Raw genomic sequence first — 17,364 nt, 5'->3', positions numbered from 1 at the left:
AACAAGTGTTGACAAAGATGTGGAAAAAGGGGAACGCTTTTGCATTGCTGTTGGGAATGCAGACTGGTGTAGCCACTGTGGAAAGCAGTATGGGGGTTCCCAAAAAAATTAAAAATGGAACTGCCTTGTGACCCAGCAATTCAGCAGTTCCACTTCTGGGTATATATCTGAAGAAACCCAAAACACTGATTCAAAACAATATATGCACCCCTATGTTTATTGAAGCATTATTTACAATAGCCAAAATATGTAAGCAACCCAGTTTCCCATCAATAGATGAGTGGATTAAAAAAACCTATGGTATATATATATATATATATATATATATATATATATATATACACAATGGAATATTACTTGGTCATAAAAAAGAACAAAATCTTACCATTTGGAAGAGCATGGATGGACATAGAGGGTATTATGCTGAGTGAAATAAGTCAGAGTAAGACAAATACCATATGATTTCAATCTAAAGAGCAAACTAAAAAACAGACTCACAGATACAGAGGACAAATTGATGGTAGCCAGAGGGAGGGAAGTTGGAGGACTGGGTGAAGAAGGTGAAAGGATTGAGAAGTGCAGATTGGTAGTTACAAAACAGTCATGGGGATGTGATGTACAGCATCGGAAATATAGTCAATAATGTAATAAGTTTGTATGGTACTGAATGGGTACTGAAAATATTCAGAAGGAACACTTTATAAAGTATATAAAGTATATAACCACTATGCTGTACACCTGAAAATAATATAAGATAATATAGAATGTAAATTGTGATTTAAATAAATAATTAAGACTAGAGCTTTGATATGACCCAGTAATCCCTCTTCTGGGTATCTACCTGAAAAATTTTAAAAACACTTACTCGTAAAGATATATGGACCTCTATGTTCATTGCAGCATTATTCACAGTAGCTAAGACATGGAAACAACCTGTGTCCTTTGATGGATGACTGGATAAAGAAGATGTGGTACATGTATACAATGGAATACTATTCAGCCATAAGAAAAGATGAAATACTGCCATTTGCAACATGGATGGATCTTCACAGTACCATACTAACCAAAAAACAAAACAAAATTATTGAAAAGAACAAGAACCTTTTGATTTCACTCATATATGGGATATAAAACAAAAAGCAACAAATGAACGAACAAAACAAACACAGACACGACAGAATGGTGGTTACCTGAGGGGAAGGGGGGTGAGGGGAGGGTGAACAGGGTAAAGGGAGTCAAATATATGGTGATGGAAGGAGATTCAACTCTGGGTGGTGAGCACACAGTGCAAATGTAAAGATAATGTATTATAGAATAGTACACTTGAAACTGAAATATTGTTATGGACCAATATCACCCACATAAATGTAATTTTTAAAAAAAGAACAAACAGAAGCAGGAAGGAAGGAAGGAAGTAGCCCTACCCTTGGTCTGGTGCCTGGTCTCCCAGGCACAATCCCACAAGATGGTGGTGGCTGAGCATGCAGTCTGAGGCAGTGGCCTCAGCCCTGCTGATCCTGAGCCCGCACCTGCCAGCCTGGGGGGCTTTGTCAGTTCCAGCCCAGCTCTGTCACAAGCAGGCTGTTGATCATTATGAAGATCCTAGAAATGTGGGGTCTCATCATCTAAAAATGTTGGAACAGGATTGGTGAGGGCTTTGGCATGTGGTGATGTAATGAAATAAAAGATTCAAGTGGATTGATTAACAAGGGAAAGATTGTGGATGTCAGATTTAAAACACTTGGCTGTGGTTCTGCAATTGCCTCCAGCTCATTAGCCAGCAATTAAATGGGTCAAAGGGAAGATGGTGAAGGAAGTCTTAATGATCAAAAACACAGATATCACCCTGACCAGGTCACCCAGTTGGTTGGAGCATTGTCCCCTATACCAGAAAGGTTGCTGATTTGATCCTCAGTCAGGGCATATCCTGACTCAGGGTGCATACAAAAGGCAACCGATTAATGTTTCTCACATCGACGCTTCTCTCTTCTCTCTCTAAAATCAATAAACATATCCTTGGGGTGAGGATTTAAACACACACACACAAATCACCAAGGAACTATGTCTTCCTCCTGTTCCATGCTGACTGAAGATGCAACCAAGGCCACCCTGGCCGATTACAAGTTGAAATCAAAACCCAACAAAGGAAAAAAGAAGAAATGAGCCTTTGATGAAACCTCCAGCAGGACACGTTTACCTACCCACTGTGCAATTAAGGTAAATTTCAGAAGCTTCTCACTTTAAAATGAGATATACACATCACTGTGGCTCTAATGCAAGCAAATTATGCAGTTTAATTGTTCTGAATTCTGTGGTTCCTTTCAGCCCACTTTTATGGCCTTAACCTATTTTATGTATATTTTGAACATTGTGTATGGCATCAAAATTGAAGTCAGTAATGAAATCTTGAGTTTTGATAGTCCATGAATTGCAGAAGTATCTATTTTATCTGAATCTATTTTGGGAAAGATTGCCTTGGTATGATTATCTGGTAGAACCAAGTATTGTACATAAAACAGATCTCCATATATACAGTAAATAAAATTATGTAAGACAAGAAAAAAGGAAGAAAGATCAAATGCAACATTTTCTCCCAAGCTATCAATGAAACTTTAAACATAATTTAAGATATATGAAAGGGAAAATGACTAAATTGCAGTTATATTTCAAATACTTTTGTAGTAAAATAAATAAGGTTCTGTTGGCAAAAATAATAAGTGCACTTATACCTTAATAAAATGTAAGTACCATTTTAAATTGTCAAAGGATGTAAATAGACACTTTACAAAGATGTACAAATGGCCAAGAGCATATGAAATGATGGACAGCAGTAGTCATCAAGAAAAGGTAAATCAAAACTCCAGTGAAGTATCACTTCACAACTTTTAGGGTGGCTAGAATTAAAAAGATAATAAATTTTGTTGATGATATATAGACATGGGATGTTCATACCCTGCTGGTAGAAATAATAAAATTGTGCAGCCACTTTGGAAAACAGTCTGGCAGTTCCTGAACTTTAAATTTAGAATTACCCTAGAACCCAACAATTCAACCCTAGGTGTATGCCCAAGAGAAATAAAAATATATGTTCACTTGAAAATTTGTACATCAATGTTTCCTGCAGTGTTATTCATGGTAGCCAAAGGGTGAAAACAATTCAAATATCCATTTACAAATGAATAGATAAGCAAAATGTGTTTTATCCATACTGTGGAATATTATTCAGCCATAAAAATGAATGAAGTGGGACTTCTGGTTAAGATGGCAATGTAGGTAAACAACACTCACATCCTCCCACAACCATGTCAGTATTAGAATTAAACTACAGAACAATCATTTAGAACCACCTGAAATCTAGTCAGAAGTCCTACAACTAGAGATTTAAAGAAGAAGGCCTCATCAAGACTGGTAGGAGGGGCAGAGATGCCAAAAGGGCTGTCCCACACCCACATGTGATGGGTAAAAATAGGGAAGGATATATTTGCTGCAGTGGTCCCACCTAATGAGCAAGGGTATCAGCCCCACACCAGGACCCCAAGGCCAGGGTTCCAGTGCTGGGAAGAGATGTCCCCATAACTTCTGGCTGTAAAAAACAGCAGGGCTCTGGCTGGTGTAGCTCAGTTGGTTGGAACATCATCCTGTAAACTGAAAGGCTGTGGGTTTGATTCCTGGTAAGGGCACATGCCTAGGTTGAGGGTTCAGTCCCCTATCAGGATGAGTTCAGGAAGCAATCTATGTCTCTCTCTCTCTCTCTTTCTCTCTCTCTCTCTCTCTCCCACCTTCCTCTGTCTGGAATCAATAGATGCAGCCTCAGGTGAGGATACACACACACACACACACACACACACACACACACACACAGCTGGAGAGGGGAGTGCTGAGGCTGAGTGACACACAGTGAAATGGAGGGCTTCTGCAGTCCCAGGTGGATCAGCTAGGGGTAAATACCTCCCATTGACTGACCAACAGCAATCAAGGCTTAACTATGATAGGAGGGTGTACACAGCCCACAAAGGGGATTGGGGTGCACCTGGAGTGCCTTTCTTGGGTGATCAGGAAGGCTGAGCCAGTGTGTCCTACAGGACACCTACAATGTTAGGGCACGCTACCAAGTCCAGGATATGTAGCAGCTCTGCCAAAATGAGGAGACGAAAAAACATGGTCCCAAATGAACGGACAGAACAAAACTCCAGAAAAATAACTAAACAAAATGGAGAGAAGCAATCTACTAGATGCAGAGTTCAAAACGTTGGTTATAAGGATGCTCAGTGAACTTAATTAGTGGAAGAGTAACTGAACTTAGAACTTCAACAGCATAAATAAAGGCATGGAAACCTTTAAGAAAGAACCAGGCTGAAACAAAGGGCACACTAACTGAAATGAAGAATAATTTACAGGGAATCGACAGTAGATGAAGCTGAGAATTAAATCAGCAGTTTAGAATATAAGGAAGCAAAAAAACAATCAGAATAGCAAAAAGAAATGAGAGTCTTTTTGGACACATTTCAGCTTAAAGTTGGCCAAAGAAGGGTCCCCATGCCCAGCGAGGGCTGGGGGTTTCAAACTTTCCACCAGAACCATACCCTGACTGCCATGGGCTTCTTTTGCTTAAGTACTGCATGTATGGAGGTGGAGAAGGGATGTGTGAAAGCCTCAAGACTAAGCAAAGATCAAAATGAAGCCAGACTCTATTACATATGATGAGGTCATTTTTTTAGTGGGTTTGTAAACTCGGATCACAGTGCCATGAGTGGCCTTGCATCCTATGCCAACCCCTAACCTGGGAAGGACCTCAGGCCCTCCGGTCCCAGTCTAGCCTGGCCTGGACACCCCTCTTGGTTAGGACAAGGGCATCCCTCTATCTGGAAAATGAGTCTAATGGGAGAACTCAAGAGTTGAAAATTTTTGGTTTTAAGTAATAGTTAATAAGCTTTGTAATTAATGCATGTAAAAAGCTAGTGTTTCAGGAACTGAAGGAATGACCCACCCCTACTCCAGGAGACCACAAGCAATTTGACCTTTGTGCCCCAGGAGCACTGCAAGCAATCAGGACGGTATCTGAGCCACTGTGCTCCAGGGAGAGACATCTGTCCACCACCTAGAACACGGTGAACAGATGAAAGGATGCTAGGAAAATTAGTGGACTGTCGCTTTTATCTGATTAACCTTTTCCCTGAATTCCAATCCCTTTACCTACCTTTATTCTGAATTACAAACCCCTTACCTACACTTTTCTTATTATAAAAAGGGGTGGTTTGAAACGAAATGTAAGATGGCCTTTTAGGGTACATAACCCACCGTCTTCTCAGCTTCCCTGCTATCTGAATAAAGCGCCCATAAAGAGTCAACCCCTGTCTTCACTCACTGGTTCTGGTGGTGACAGGCCGTGCTAACAGGGACTTTCCCCCTTTCGAGTCTGGAATTTACAGCGCACACCTGGTCCCGGGTTCAGAAAAAGCTACAGACGCCACTGCCCCTTTAAAGGGCCAAGGACAAGTTTTGATAAAAAGCCAAGGTCTCCGATGGAGAAGTGTTCCCACCTCAAAGCGGAAGCTGCTTCTACTCAGCTATCTGGCCTGTTCCTCAGATAGGCACCCAGAAAGAAAGGAAGCGGGTGCCGCAGGGCAGGTGGGTGGGCGACGCTCCGCACACCGCGCGTTTGCTCCTGGCGCTGCTCGGGATGGAGTTCACCTGCATGCACTTAATCCGCCAGTTCCTCTGCTGCGGTCTCAGTCCCCAGGCGACTTGTACCGGTCGCGGAAGCCACATGGAGGACGCTGGGGGAATCCCAGGGACCGGGAAATAGTGAGTGTAAGGAATAGGGTGGCCCAAGACAGGCTGAGGGCCTGATGGCGGGACCCAGCCTTCCCGCGGTCACCTTCGAAATCTACGCCCTCCCGGGGTGCGGCTGGGACCTTAGTCCCCTCCAGCTCGCAGGGAAGGGGCTAGGCCGGCAGCCGGGACTCGGTGCGTGCTGTCCCGTCACTGCACGTGATGACTTGGCCCCGACCCGGAGTTTCTCTGGGCAGCGCTGTGCCCGCTGCCCCGCGTCATCCCAGTTGGTGCGTTGATCTCTGGAAAGGCCGTTGGGGTGTGGGCGGACTATCGTGACCCATTCTGCGGGGTTGGTTCCTGGAAGGAGCTGTGGCCTGTGGCGTTCCCAGTCCCTCCTTTCACGCCAGGGGACCCATTTTCTCCTGAGTTTTTCCATTGAATGGGGAGCGGAGTCTCAAACCCAGGAGGCTGTCCCTAAATTTCCAGAACCTCCAGGCATTCCCAAACTTCAACCTTCCCTCTTGGAGTTACAGCATCATTATCAACTGTTTGTCCTTAGTAATGCATTTCAAACGAACGCAGTATTTTAATTGTTTATCACTTCCCACTCTCAATGAACGCCTCATTTTTTAAAGTTTATACGTTGTTTGTGGATATTTTACATGGGAGGAAAGCTAAGAGTAACCACCTGGAATACATTGTATAACATCCCTGCCTCTATCACCTAGGATCTTTCCTGAGCAGACAGCCCCTGGGAATCCGTAGGAAGGTTCCTCTTTGGAAATTTTCCTGGATGGTCGTTCCGGTCAGTATTGCCCCTTCCCTGTCTGTCGCCTTTAAAAGATTCATTCACTTCTTTTTCTAAGTCAACGTTAAACATAAATGTAAAATGTATTTAATCAGCTGATCTTAAAAGACAGTATAAAACACTTCCAAAGAACCAAAAAGAAAAGAAAGGAAAAAGGTGAATTTCAGAAAAAAAATTTTCAGTGTGTATGACAAAAAGGGGTTCTTTGGAAAGTATCCTCACAGGGTTATCTGATCATAAATTCCTTACTGAGCGGGTCATGGTGGGTAGTCACACCCAGGCCTCTAACTTCTTTTCTTTTTAAATATATTTTATTGATTATGCTATTACCATTGTCCCAATTTTTCCCCCTTTGCTCCCTTCCACCTGGTACACCCATTCCCTCTAGTAATTCCCCCTGCCCCTTAGTTCATGTCCATGGGTCAGGCATATACCGTAAGTTCTTTGGCTTCTCCATCTTCTATTCCTAAACATCCCCCTGTCTATTCAGTACCTACCAATTTGTACTTATTAATCCTAGTACCTTTTCCTCCATCCTCCCCCCCTCAGCTGATAACCCTCCAAATGATCTCCGTATCCATGATTCTGTTCCTGTTCTGCTCGTTTGCTTAGTTTGTTTTTTTAGATTCAATTGTTGATAGTTGTAAGTTTGGTGTCATTTTATTGTTAATAATTTTGATCTTTTTTCTTAAGTGAGTCCATTTAACATTTCATATAATAATGGCTTGGTGATGATGAACACCTTTAGCTTTGCCTTGTCTGGGAAGCACTTTATCTGCCCTTCCATTCTAAATGACAACTTTGCAGGAGAGAATAATCTTGGTTGTAGGTCCTTACTTCTCATCACTTTGAGTACTTCTTGCCAGTCCCTTCTTTCCTGCAAAGTTTCTTTTGAGAAATCAGCTGATAGTCTTATAGAAACCCCTTTGTAGGTAACCCTCTCCTTTTCTCTTGCTGCTTTTAAGATTTTTTCTTTATCTTGAACCTTTGGCATTTTAATTATGATGTGTCTTGGTGTGGGCCTCTTTGTGTCTAGCTTGTTTGGGACTCTGTGCTTCCTGGACTTGTGTGTTTATTTCCTTCACCAAATCAGGGAAGTTTTCTTTCATTTTTTCAAATAAGTTTCAATTTCTTGCTTTTTCTCTTCTCCTTCTGGCATCCCTATGATTTGGATATTGGTATGTTTGGAGATACCCCAGAGGCTCCTTAGTCTTTCCTTGTTTTTAATTATTTTTTCTTCTTGCTGTTTTGATTGAATGTTTTTTCCTTCCTTGTGTTCCAAATCATTGATTTGGTTCTCAACTTCATTCCCCCACTGTTGGTTCCCTGTAGATCTTTCTTTATTTCACTTAATGTAACCTTCATTTCTGCCTAGGTCTTTTTTATGCTGTTGAAGTACCCAATGAGTTCTTTGAGCATCCTCATAACCAGTGTTTTGAACTCTTCATCTAATAGGTTGCTTCTCTCCATTTCATTTAGTTCTTTTTCTGGAGTTTTGTTCTGTTCTTTGATTTGGCCCATATTTTTTTGTCTCCTCAATTTGGCGGCCTCCCTGTGTTTATTTCTGTGTATTAGGTAGTAGCATAGTCTATTGTAGAAAAGTGCGCATGTAAATTGTATGGGGTGGAGCCATAGGTAATCACCAGGGCTGAGCAACCCATGTCGTTGTTCTGTAGCTCTGTGTTGGGAAGGCCTGGGAGAAGGAACAATGCTGCTGTCTGGCCTCTGGAGTTTTTCCCAGGAGGAAGCTGTCACCCAGCACTCACCCTGAGGCCAGCCACTTCAGTTTCTCCCCATGTGCCAGTGGTGCCTTTCCAGCTGTTGCCCTGGTGCTGAATCCCAGAGGGGGTGGGTATATGTTAGTCCTAAATCCATTGTGGTCCCTTTAAAAGGAGTCTCCTTAGAATCCTGCAGTTTCTCTGCTGCCCCAACCCAGAAGTTATGGAGATTTATCTTCCTGGCGCTTGGACCCTGGGATGGGTGGTCTGGTCTGGGGCTGGGATCCCTCACTCCTGTCCACCACACGTGGATGTGGGACTGCCCATTCCATGTCTTGGTACTTCTCCATGCCTCTCCATGTCTCCACCCTTCCTACCGGTCTGGATGGATGTGGCTTCTTTAAATCCTTGGTTGTTAGACTTCCATACAGCTCAACTTTCTGAAGAATCTGGGTGATATTTGTTTGATAGTCTAGTTGTGTTTTTGTTGTAGTTGTGTGAGGAGGCAAAGTGTGTTTACCTACACCTCCATCTTTTGAGTACCACTCAAAGTCCAGGACTCTTAATTTCTTTAGTGAAAGGTTTTAAGTCAGCCCTATTCATTTTTCTTGGACATCTAGGTTAACACACATCTGAAGTGCCAGAAATAATACCTGGGAGCACATAACCTTATTAACTGTCCAGTAATACAATCCCCACCTTGCTTTCTCCCACTTCTAGGTAATCTTTCTTACTTCCCTCCTTAATTTCAAATGCATTCAAAAACCCTGCAAAAACTATTATTCTTGGGAGCATTTGAGATCTTGCTACCCAGCACATGTCATCAGTTTGTCTCAAATAAACTTTTTATTTTTTTAATTCTCACCTAGGGATATGTTTATTGGTTTTAAAGAGAGAGGAAGGGAGAAAGATAGACAAACAGACAGACAGATAGACATGGATCAGTTGCTTCCCATATATACCCCGGGCCAGGATCAAACTGCAACCACTGAGATAAACTCTTGTAAAAATTCCCCAAGTGTTTGGTGTCAACAGTTGGTAACTGGCAGAAATTTAAAGAAGGCCATCCAGGACCACCCCCATGGACTTGGACATGGTGTTATGTATAAGCAAGGGCCCTTCTTGGCCCACCAGCTCCTTGCTTTGCAGTAGGTGAATTTGGTTGAGTTTCTCTCAGAATTTTGGGCCTCCTTGCTCTAAGTAGCAGGCCATGACTTTATTTAAGCTGTTCATAGAAAATTATCAAGGTATATAAGGGTTGAGATAACCCAGGGTAAGGTGGGAAAAAATGGTTTGCTGCTTTAAATTTTGCTTTTTAATTGGATTGCTACTGAGGTGCTGAACATAATCTTTGCTGGTTAAATGAGAGGCTGAACTCTCTTTAGCTCCAAAAGAGAAAGGACACTCACTTCCTCAACCTGATAGCCAGTGGAGTAACGATAGTTGTTCAGATCCCCGAATCTGGAGTGGCAGATATGGACACCACGAGTTATCCAGTGGGATAACACAGCCAAACACAGAGAAGCCAGTGGGAGCCCTGGGGGGAAGGGCAGGCCACCCCACAATGGGTGAGGCCTGAGAGGGTCCCATGCCTTGGAGAGTGTCACAGTTTAGGTGGTGTCCAGTAAGCTGTTACTGGCCCTGCTCAGACTTTCCTAGGTGACTAAGAATCTTTGTGGGGTCACCTAAGGAAAAGTTTCTTCTAGGGCATAAAGCAGTCCTATAAGGACATCTATGGCATTTGGCTCATCTGGAGGCATGCATGTGAGGGCTGGTTTTTCCAAGAAGTTTGTTCTGGCCCTACAGGTCTCAAAATTAACATGAGAAATTGTCTCTCCAAATCCAACAAGCCCCATGGAGGTCAGCCTCACATTAATACTAAGATGGCCAAGGTGAGGATCCTTTGATACTCTAAGTTAATTTTTACACGCACAGTTAAGAAAAAGCTAGCTAGAAAATTAGGCAGAATGAATGAAAAACATTAAATTGGTCTCTCAGCTTTCATTTAGATAAATGGATCAACCTATGATGTTGTTTAGGTGTCAACCCAATTCTTTGAGGTATTTTACTGTCCTTATTTGAAAAAGCGGAAGGTCATTTGAAACTTGACTGGTCAAGTACAGATATAAATTGTAAATGCCTCCAAAACAAAATTTGAATCCAACTGTGCTCTGTTTGTCTGCCTGCGTATGTATGTGTGTGTGTGTGTATATATATATATATATATATATATATATATATATATATATATATATATATGTTGTAAATGTGAGATAGTTTTCTACCTCCAGATGGTATTGTTAAAATTAACTTAAATGCAAGCCCTAATAAGAATTGGGTACTCTAAAATTCTCAGAAATAAACAGACTGACAACTCTGTCAGAGAGGAGGAGGGTTGGAGGATTGGGAGAAAAAGGTGAAGGGATTAAGAAGAAGGAAAAAAGAAACCTCATAGATACAGACAACAGTATGGTGATTGGCAGAGGGAGGGAGATCGGAGAGGGTCGTTGGCAGCCGTCCGTCTCGAGAGACGATGGTGTAGCTTCTTAAGAGTCTATCTGCACCGCCGAGAATGGCTGTGCAGTCCGACTCGGGAGTGACACGGTATCTGTCTCCTCCCGTGTTGAATCGACATCTTGCGATGACGCTGGAGTGTCCTCTCCAGCGAAGCTGAAGCTACAGAGCCTGGGCAGGGTGATATGGAGGGTCTGCTGTTGCCCATGCAGCAGACCCCCCCTCTCTTCGCAGCTGAAGGGTCCAAGGGAAAGACGGAGTCAATACAGCTTGGCTTCAGGTGCGCCGCAGGAGTTGCCGGTGTTGACTACAATCGGAGAGGGTAAATGGGAGATAAATGGTGACAAAAGGAGAATTGACTTCGGGTGGTGAACACAGAATACAATATACAGATGATGTATTATAGAACAGTAAACCTGAAAAATCCACGTGAAACCAATGGTGAAGGGAAGGAAGCTAGGGTTCAAATCAATGCTTAGGAACATAAGGAAGAAGTAAACAGTCAACCAGTACAAAACGAGGAAACAAGAATTGAAAAAAATTAGGAGAGGCTTAGGAACCTCTGGGACAACTTTAAATGTGCCAACATCCAAATCATAGGAGTGCTAGAAGGAGAAGAGGAAGAGCAAGAAATTGAGAACCTATTTGAAAAAATAATGAAGGGAAATTGCTCAAATTTGGCAAAGGAAATAGACACAGAATCCCAGGAAGAACAGAGAGTCTCAAACAAGTTGAACCCAAAGAGGAACACACCAAGACACATCATAATTAAAACACCGAAGGTTAAAGATAAAGAGAGAATCTTAAAAGCAGCAAGAGAAGAGCAGAGAGTTACCTACAAATGGCTATAAGACTATCAGCTGACTTCTCAAAAGGGACTTTGCAGGCAAAAAGGGACTGGCAACAAGTATTCCAAGCGATCAGAAGCAAGAACCTACAATCAAGATTACTCTATCCAGCAAAGCTATCATTTAGAATGGAAGGGCAGATAAAGTGCTTCCAGACAATGTAAAGCTAAAGGAGTTCATCATCACCAAGCCTTTATTATATGAAATGTTAAAGAGACTTGTTTAAGAAAAATAGGATCAAAACTATTAACATTAAAAGGACAACAAACTCACAACTATCAGCAACAGAACCTAAAAAAACAAAACTAAGCAAATAACTAGAATAGGAACAGAATCATAGGTATGAGGATCATTTGGAGGGTTATCAACTGGGAGGGGGAAGAGGAGAGAAAGGTGCAGGGATTAAGTATAATTGGTTGGTACAAAATAGACAAGGGGAAGTCTAGAATGATATAGGAGACTTTTGGTCAAGATGGAGGCATAGACAGACATGCTGCATCTCCCTCCACAACTAAGAAGAAATACAACTACCTCAAAACTAGAAACAACCAGAAGTTTCAGAAAATCAAATTGCATGGAAGGCCAACAAACAAAGATATTAAGAAGAAATATTCATCTAGGCAGGTAGGAGGGGCAGAGCCAGGGTGGAGAGGATGCAGTGTGGTGGTGGCAGCAGTGACGACAGTGGCAGGCCAACGGAAAGCACAATTACACATTTTAAAAAGTAAAGAGAGATGCCTGGGGAGTGTTCCCAGCTCCTGAACAAGCCACGCAGCTCACAGTCCCAGCACCGGGGAACGTCAAGCCTCATTGCTTCTTACTGTGCAGACCAGTGGGGGTTGGGGCGGAGTAATAAGTTGCCAGTCTCTCAGCAGTATCAGCATCTGCTTGTTTGGAGGGCCCCCACAGTCCTAGAACATCCTCAGACCCACCCACTCTGGGAAAGACAGCCAGGGAAACAGTTAGGGGGGTGCCAATCCCATACGGAAGTGGCCTGGAAAAGGGGTGAGTACTGGGAAGGCAGTATTGTTCCCTCTCGGATCCCTCCCCCACATACAGCATCACAACGTGGTGAAACATATCTCCCTGTATTGATGAATCCCTAAGGCTCCACCCCTTACAACGTAACAGTAGTGACAGCTCTACCTAAGACACAGAGGCAAACAAACCCAGGAGCCTGTCAAGATGAGGAGACAGAGAAGTATGGCCCAAAAGAGGGAACAGATTAAGGTTCCAGTGGGACAACTAAGCGACGAGGAGATAGCCAACCTAACAGACGCAGAATTCCAAACACTGGTGAGTAAGGTGCTCACAGGCTTGACAGATATGCTTGAGTACGGCAAATGCATAAGAGAAGGATTGAAGGCTATGCTAAGTGAAATGAAGGAAGATCCACAAAAAACCAATGGTGAAGAGAAGAAAACCAGGGTTCAAATCAATGATTTGGAACATGAAGAAGAAAAAAACAGTCAACAAATACAGAATGAGGAAACAAGAATTGGAAAAAATGAGGAGACACTTAGGAACCTCTGGGACAACTTTAAACGTGCCAACATCCGAATCATGGGGAAAAAGGAGACGAGGAAGAGCAAGAAATTGAAAGCTTATGTGAAAAAATAATGGAGGAAAAGTTCCCAAATTTTGCAAAGGAAATAGACATACAAGTCCAGGAAGCATGGGGAGTCCTGGGTGAGCTGGACCTAGAGGAGACCACACGAAGACACATTATGATTAAAATGCCAAAGGTGAAAGATAAATAGAGAATCCTAAAAGCAGCAAGAAAGAAGTGGAGAGTTGCCTACAAAGGGGTGCCTATAAGACTCAGCTAATTTCTCAAAAGAAACTTTGCAGGCAAGAAGGGACTGGCAGGAAGTATTCAATGTGATGAAAAGCAAGGACCTACAACCAAGATTATTCTACCCAACAAAGCTATAATTTAGAATGGAAGGGCAGATGAAGTGCTTCCCAGACAAAGTAAAGCTAAAAGAGTTCATCATCACCAAGCCATTATTATATGAATTATCAAAGGGACTTACTTAAGAAAAAGAAGATCAAAACTACAAACACTAAAATGACAACAAACTCACAACTATCAACAACTCAATCTAAAAATTAAGAACAAAATCCAATTAAGCAAACCAGAATAGGAGTAGAATCATAGGTATGGGGATTATTTGGAGGGTTATCATCTGGGAAGGGGAAGGGGGAGCAATGGGGAAATGGTGCACGGATTAAGAAGCATAACTGGTTCATACAAATAGACAGGGGGGTGTTAATAATAATATAGGAAAGGGTGAAGCCAAAGAACTTACATGCATGACCCAGGGACATGAACTAAGGGGGATGGGATTGCTGGAGGGAAGGGTGATACTGGGTTGAGGGGAGCAAAGGGAAAAGAAATTGGGACAACTATAACCGCATAATCAATAAAATATACTTTAAAAAAAGAATTGTACACCAGAAACCTATATAATTTTATTAACCCATCACCCCAATAAATTCAATAAAAATTTAAAATAAACAAATACAATTCTCAGAAATGCAGAAACTGACTCAAATGCTTCTTAAGTTCACGTGATCTAAGATTAATTTTTAGTAACTAAAGCTGGCTTAAATTTGTTGGTTTAAGTAAAAAAGACAAATCTTTTTTTTTTTTTGCCTAGGTTTTACAAAAATAAGTCCATGTTAATAATTACTTCTGTGTCTTTGAAAAAATTTTCTGGAGGTTATAAAATGTCCATGCTAAAGAATGTTAAATGATTACTTCTTAATCTTCAGTAGAAATTGAGGGTTTAAGGGTCAAAATATCAATGATATGTTAGGAGTAACCTTACAGTGTTTCAAAAAAGCCCTTGGGCCACCTCAAGATTTGAAATTGCATTTAAAATAAATTTCAGCATTTAAAATAAATGATGAAAAACTTCTAGGGTATATTGTATGGGTAAACAATGGTTGTAAATTAAAGAATCGTTAGAGCTATGGGAACCCCAAGACAGCAACTGTGGTTCTTCCCTGCTCCCTGACTCCCCATTTTTAGGTTTTTCATTCCTTCATACATCAGAGTGCATTTAAGCTGAATTTAGATGAAGGAACTTACAAGCTGAACTTATTATTATTTTTAATGACCTAAGTTTTTTTTAAAGATTTTATTTATTTATTTTTAGAGAGAGGAGAAGGGAGGGAGGAAAAGAGGGAGAGAAACATTGATCAGTTGTCCCTCACACACCCCCAAACGGGGACTTGGCCCTGCAACCCAGGCATGTGTCCTGATCAGGAATCAAGCCAGCAACCTTTCAGTTTGCAGTTCAACACCCAACCCACTAAGCCACACCAGCCAGGCTGAAATTATTAAAAGGAAACATCTTACACTAATGCCATGTTTTGATACAGTTATTTCAAGAAAATGACAAGTTAGTAACTGTTTTCTCTCACAATGAGCTCCCAGAAGACAAAGCCTTTAAAGATCATTGACTCTCACCTGAATATCTACAGTTTGATATTGAACTCAGAATCCATTTTGCTTGATTTTCTTTATCTGTCTGCTAATATATTAGTCATAGTAATACAGTAGTTACAGTTGTCCTTTGGGTTTTTCCATATAGTCCAACTGTTTATAATTACTGAACATGTATAACTTAATACTCTTTTCATGGCTCATGTAAATGTTATATTAAATGCCACATATAGAAAGATGAGAAGGCAAAACTCAGATTGTGATAGTTCATAGGATAGAAATGATCCAGAGTGGTTTTTTAATTAAAGGTTTTATTTTATTTATTTTTAGAGAGAGGAGAATGGGAAGAGAAAGAGAGGGAGAGAAACATCAATATGTGGTTGCCTCTCCCACATCCCTAACTGGGGACCTGGCAAGCAAGCCAGGCACGTGCCCTGACTGGGAACCAGTGACCCTTGGCCAGTGTTCTTCCAGGGTGTTTTTTCACAATCAAGGCAACAAGACCTGACTGCCTTCCATTTACCTGCCTTTCCCTTTTTGGGGAAAAATTCTGCCTCAACTCAGATCCCATGATTACAGTATTTCCGCATCTCTGATGGTCAAAAAGACAATGTCAGCCCTGACAGTTCCTAGGAATGGGCCTTCCTAGTCCTGTGAGACCACATTGCCCGAGCAAAAGATTAGTCATCAATGCATCTTTCAGACGGATCTATGACCAAAAAGGGGAACTGTGGAAGAAAAAAGGGGTTTTACAAAGAGTAATCTCACAGGCTGATTTCATAAATTCCTAACTAGGCAAGTAGTGGTGGGTGGTCACAACCCAGGCCTATAATTTCTTTAGTGAAAGGCTTTGAGGCAGCCCTGCCTGTTCTTTTTTTTTTTTTTTAAGTATATTTTATTGATTATGTTGTTAGAGTAGTTCCAATTTTTTCACCTTTGCTCCCCTCTGCCCAGTACCCTCTTCCCTCCAGCAATCCACCCCTCTTAGTTCGTGTCCATGGGTTATGCATATAAGTTCTTTGACTTCACCCTTTCCTATATTACTCTTAACATCCCCCTCTCTATTTTGTACCAACTGATTATGCTTCTTAATCCGTGCACCATTTCCCCATTTCTCCCCCTCCCAACTGATAACCCTCCAAATGATCCACATAGCTATGATTCTGTTCCTATTCTGGTTTGCTTAACTGGATTTTGTTTTTAATTTTTAGATTGAGTTGTTGATAGTTGTGAGTTTGTTGTCATTTTAGTGTTCGTAGTTTTGATTTTTCTTTTTCTTAAGTAAGTCCCTTTGACATTTCATATAATAGTGGCTTGGTGATGATGAACTCCTTTAGCTTCACCTTGTCTGGGAAGCACTTCATCTGCCCTTCCATTCCAAATGATAGCTTTGCTGGATAGAGTAATCTTGGTTGTAGGTTGTTTTTCATCACATGGAATAATGCTTGTCAGTCCCTTCCTGTCTGCAAAGTGTCCTCTGAGAAATCAGCTGATAGTCCTATAGGCACCCTCCCCACCTGTAGGCAACTCTCTGCCTCTCTCTTGATGCCCCCAGGACTCTGTCTTTATTTTTCACCTTTGGCATCTCAGTCATGATGCGTCCTGGTGTGGTCCCCTCTGGGACCCTCTGTGCTTCCTGGACCTGTATGTCCATCTCCTCCACAAAATTTGGGAAGTTTTCCTCATTTTTTCAATTCTTGCTTCCTCATTCTGCACTGGTTGACTGTTTTTTTCTTCCTTATGTTCCACATCATTGATTTCAACCCCGGTTTCCTTCCCTTCACCATTGGTTTTATGTGGATTTTCTTTCGTTTCACTTAGCATAGCCTTCATTTCTTCTCTTATGCATTTTTGTACTCAAGCATATCTGTCAACCCTGTGAGCATCTGACTCACCAGTGTTTGGAATTCTGCGTCTGTTCGGTTGTCTATGTCCTCATCTGTTAGGTTGGCTATCTCCTTGTCGCTTAGTTCTCCCACTGGAACCTTGATCTTTTTCCCCTTCTGGGCCATACTTCTCTGTCTTCTAATTCTGACAGGCTCCTGTGTTTGCCTTCACAACACAGGTAGAGCTGTCACTCCTGTTATGTTGTAAGGGTTGAAGCCTTAAGGATTCGTCAGTATAGAGTGACCTGTTTCACCACGTTGTGGTGCTGTATGTGGGGAAGGGGTCCAAGAGGGAACAATGCTGCCTGCCCAGCACTCACCTCTTTTCCAGGCACCTCCCCCTTTCCGTACCAGACTGGTG

The sequence above is a fragment of the Furipterus horrens genome, unplaced genomic scaffold, assembly GCF_987537825.1.
Source record: "Furipterus horrens unplaced genomic scaffold, mFurHor1.1.pri manual_scaffold_10, whole genome shotgun sequence".
NCBI classification, from domain to species: Eukaryota; Metazoa; Chordata; class Mammalia; order Chiroptera; family Furipteridae; genus Furipterus; species Furipterus horrens.
Note: the sequence above shows the minus strand (reverse complement) of the source record.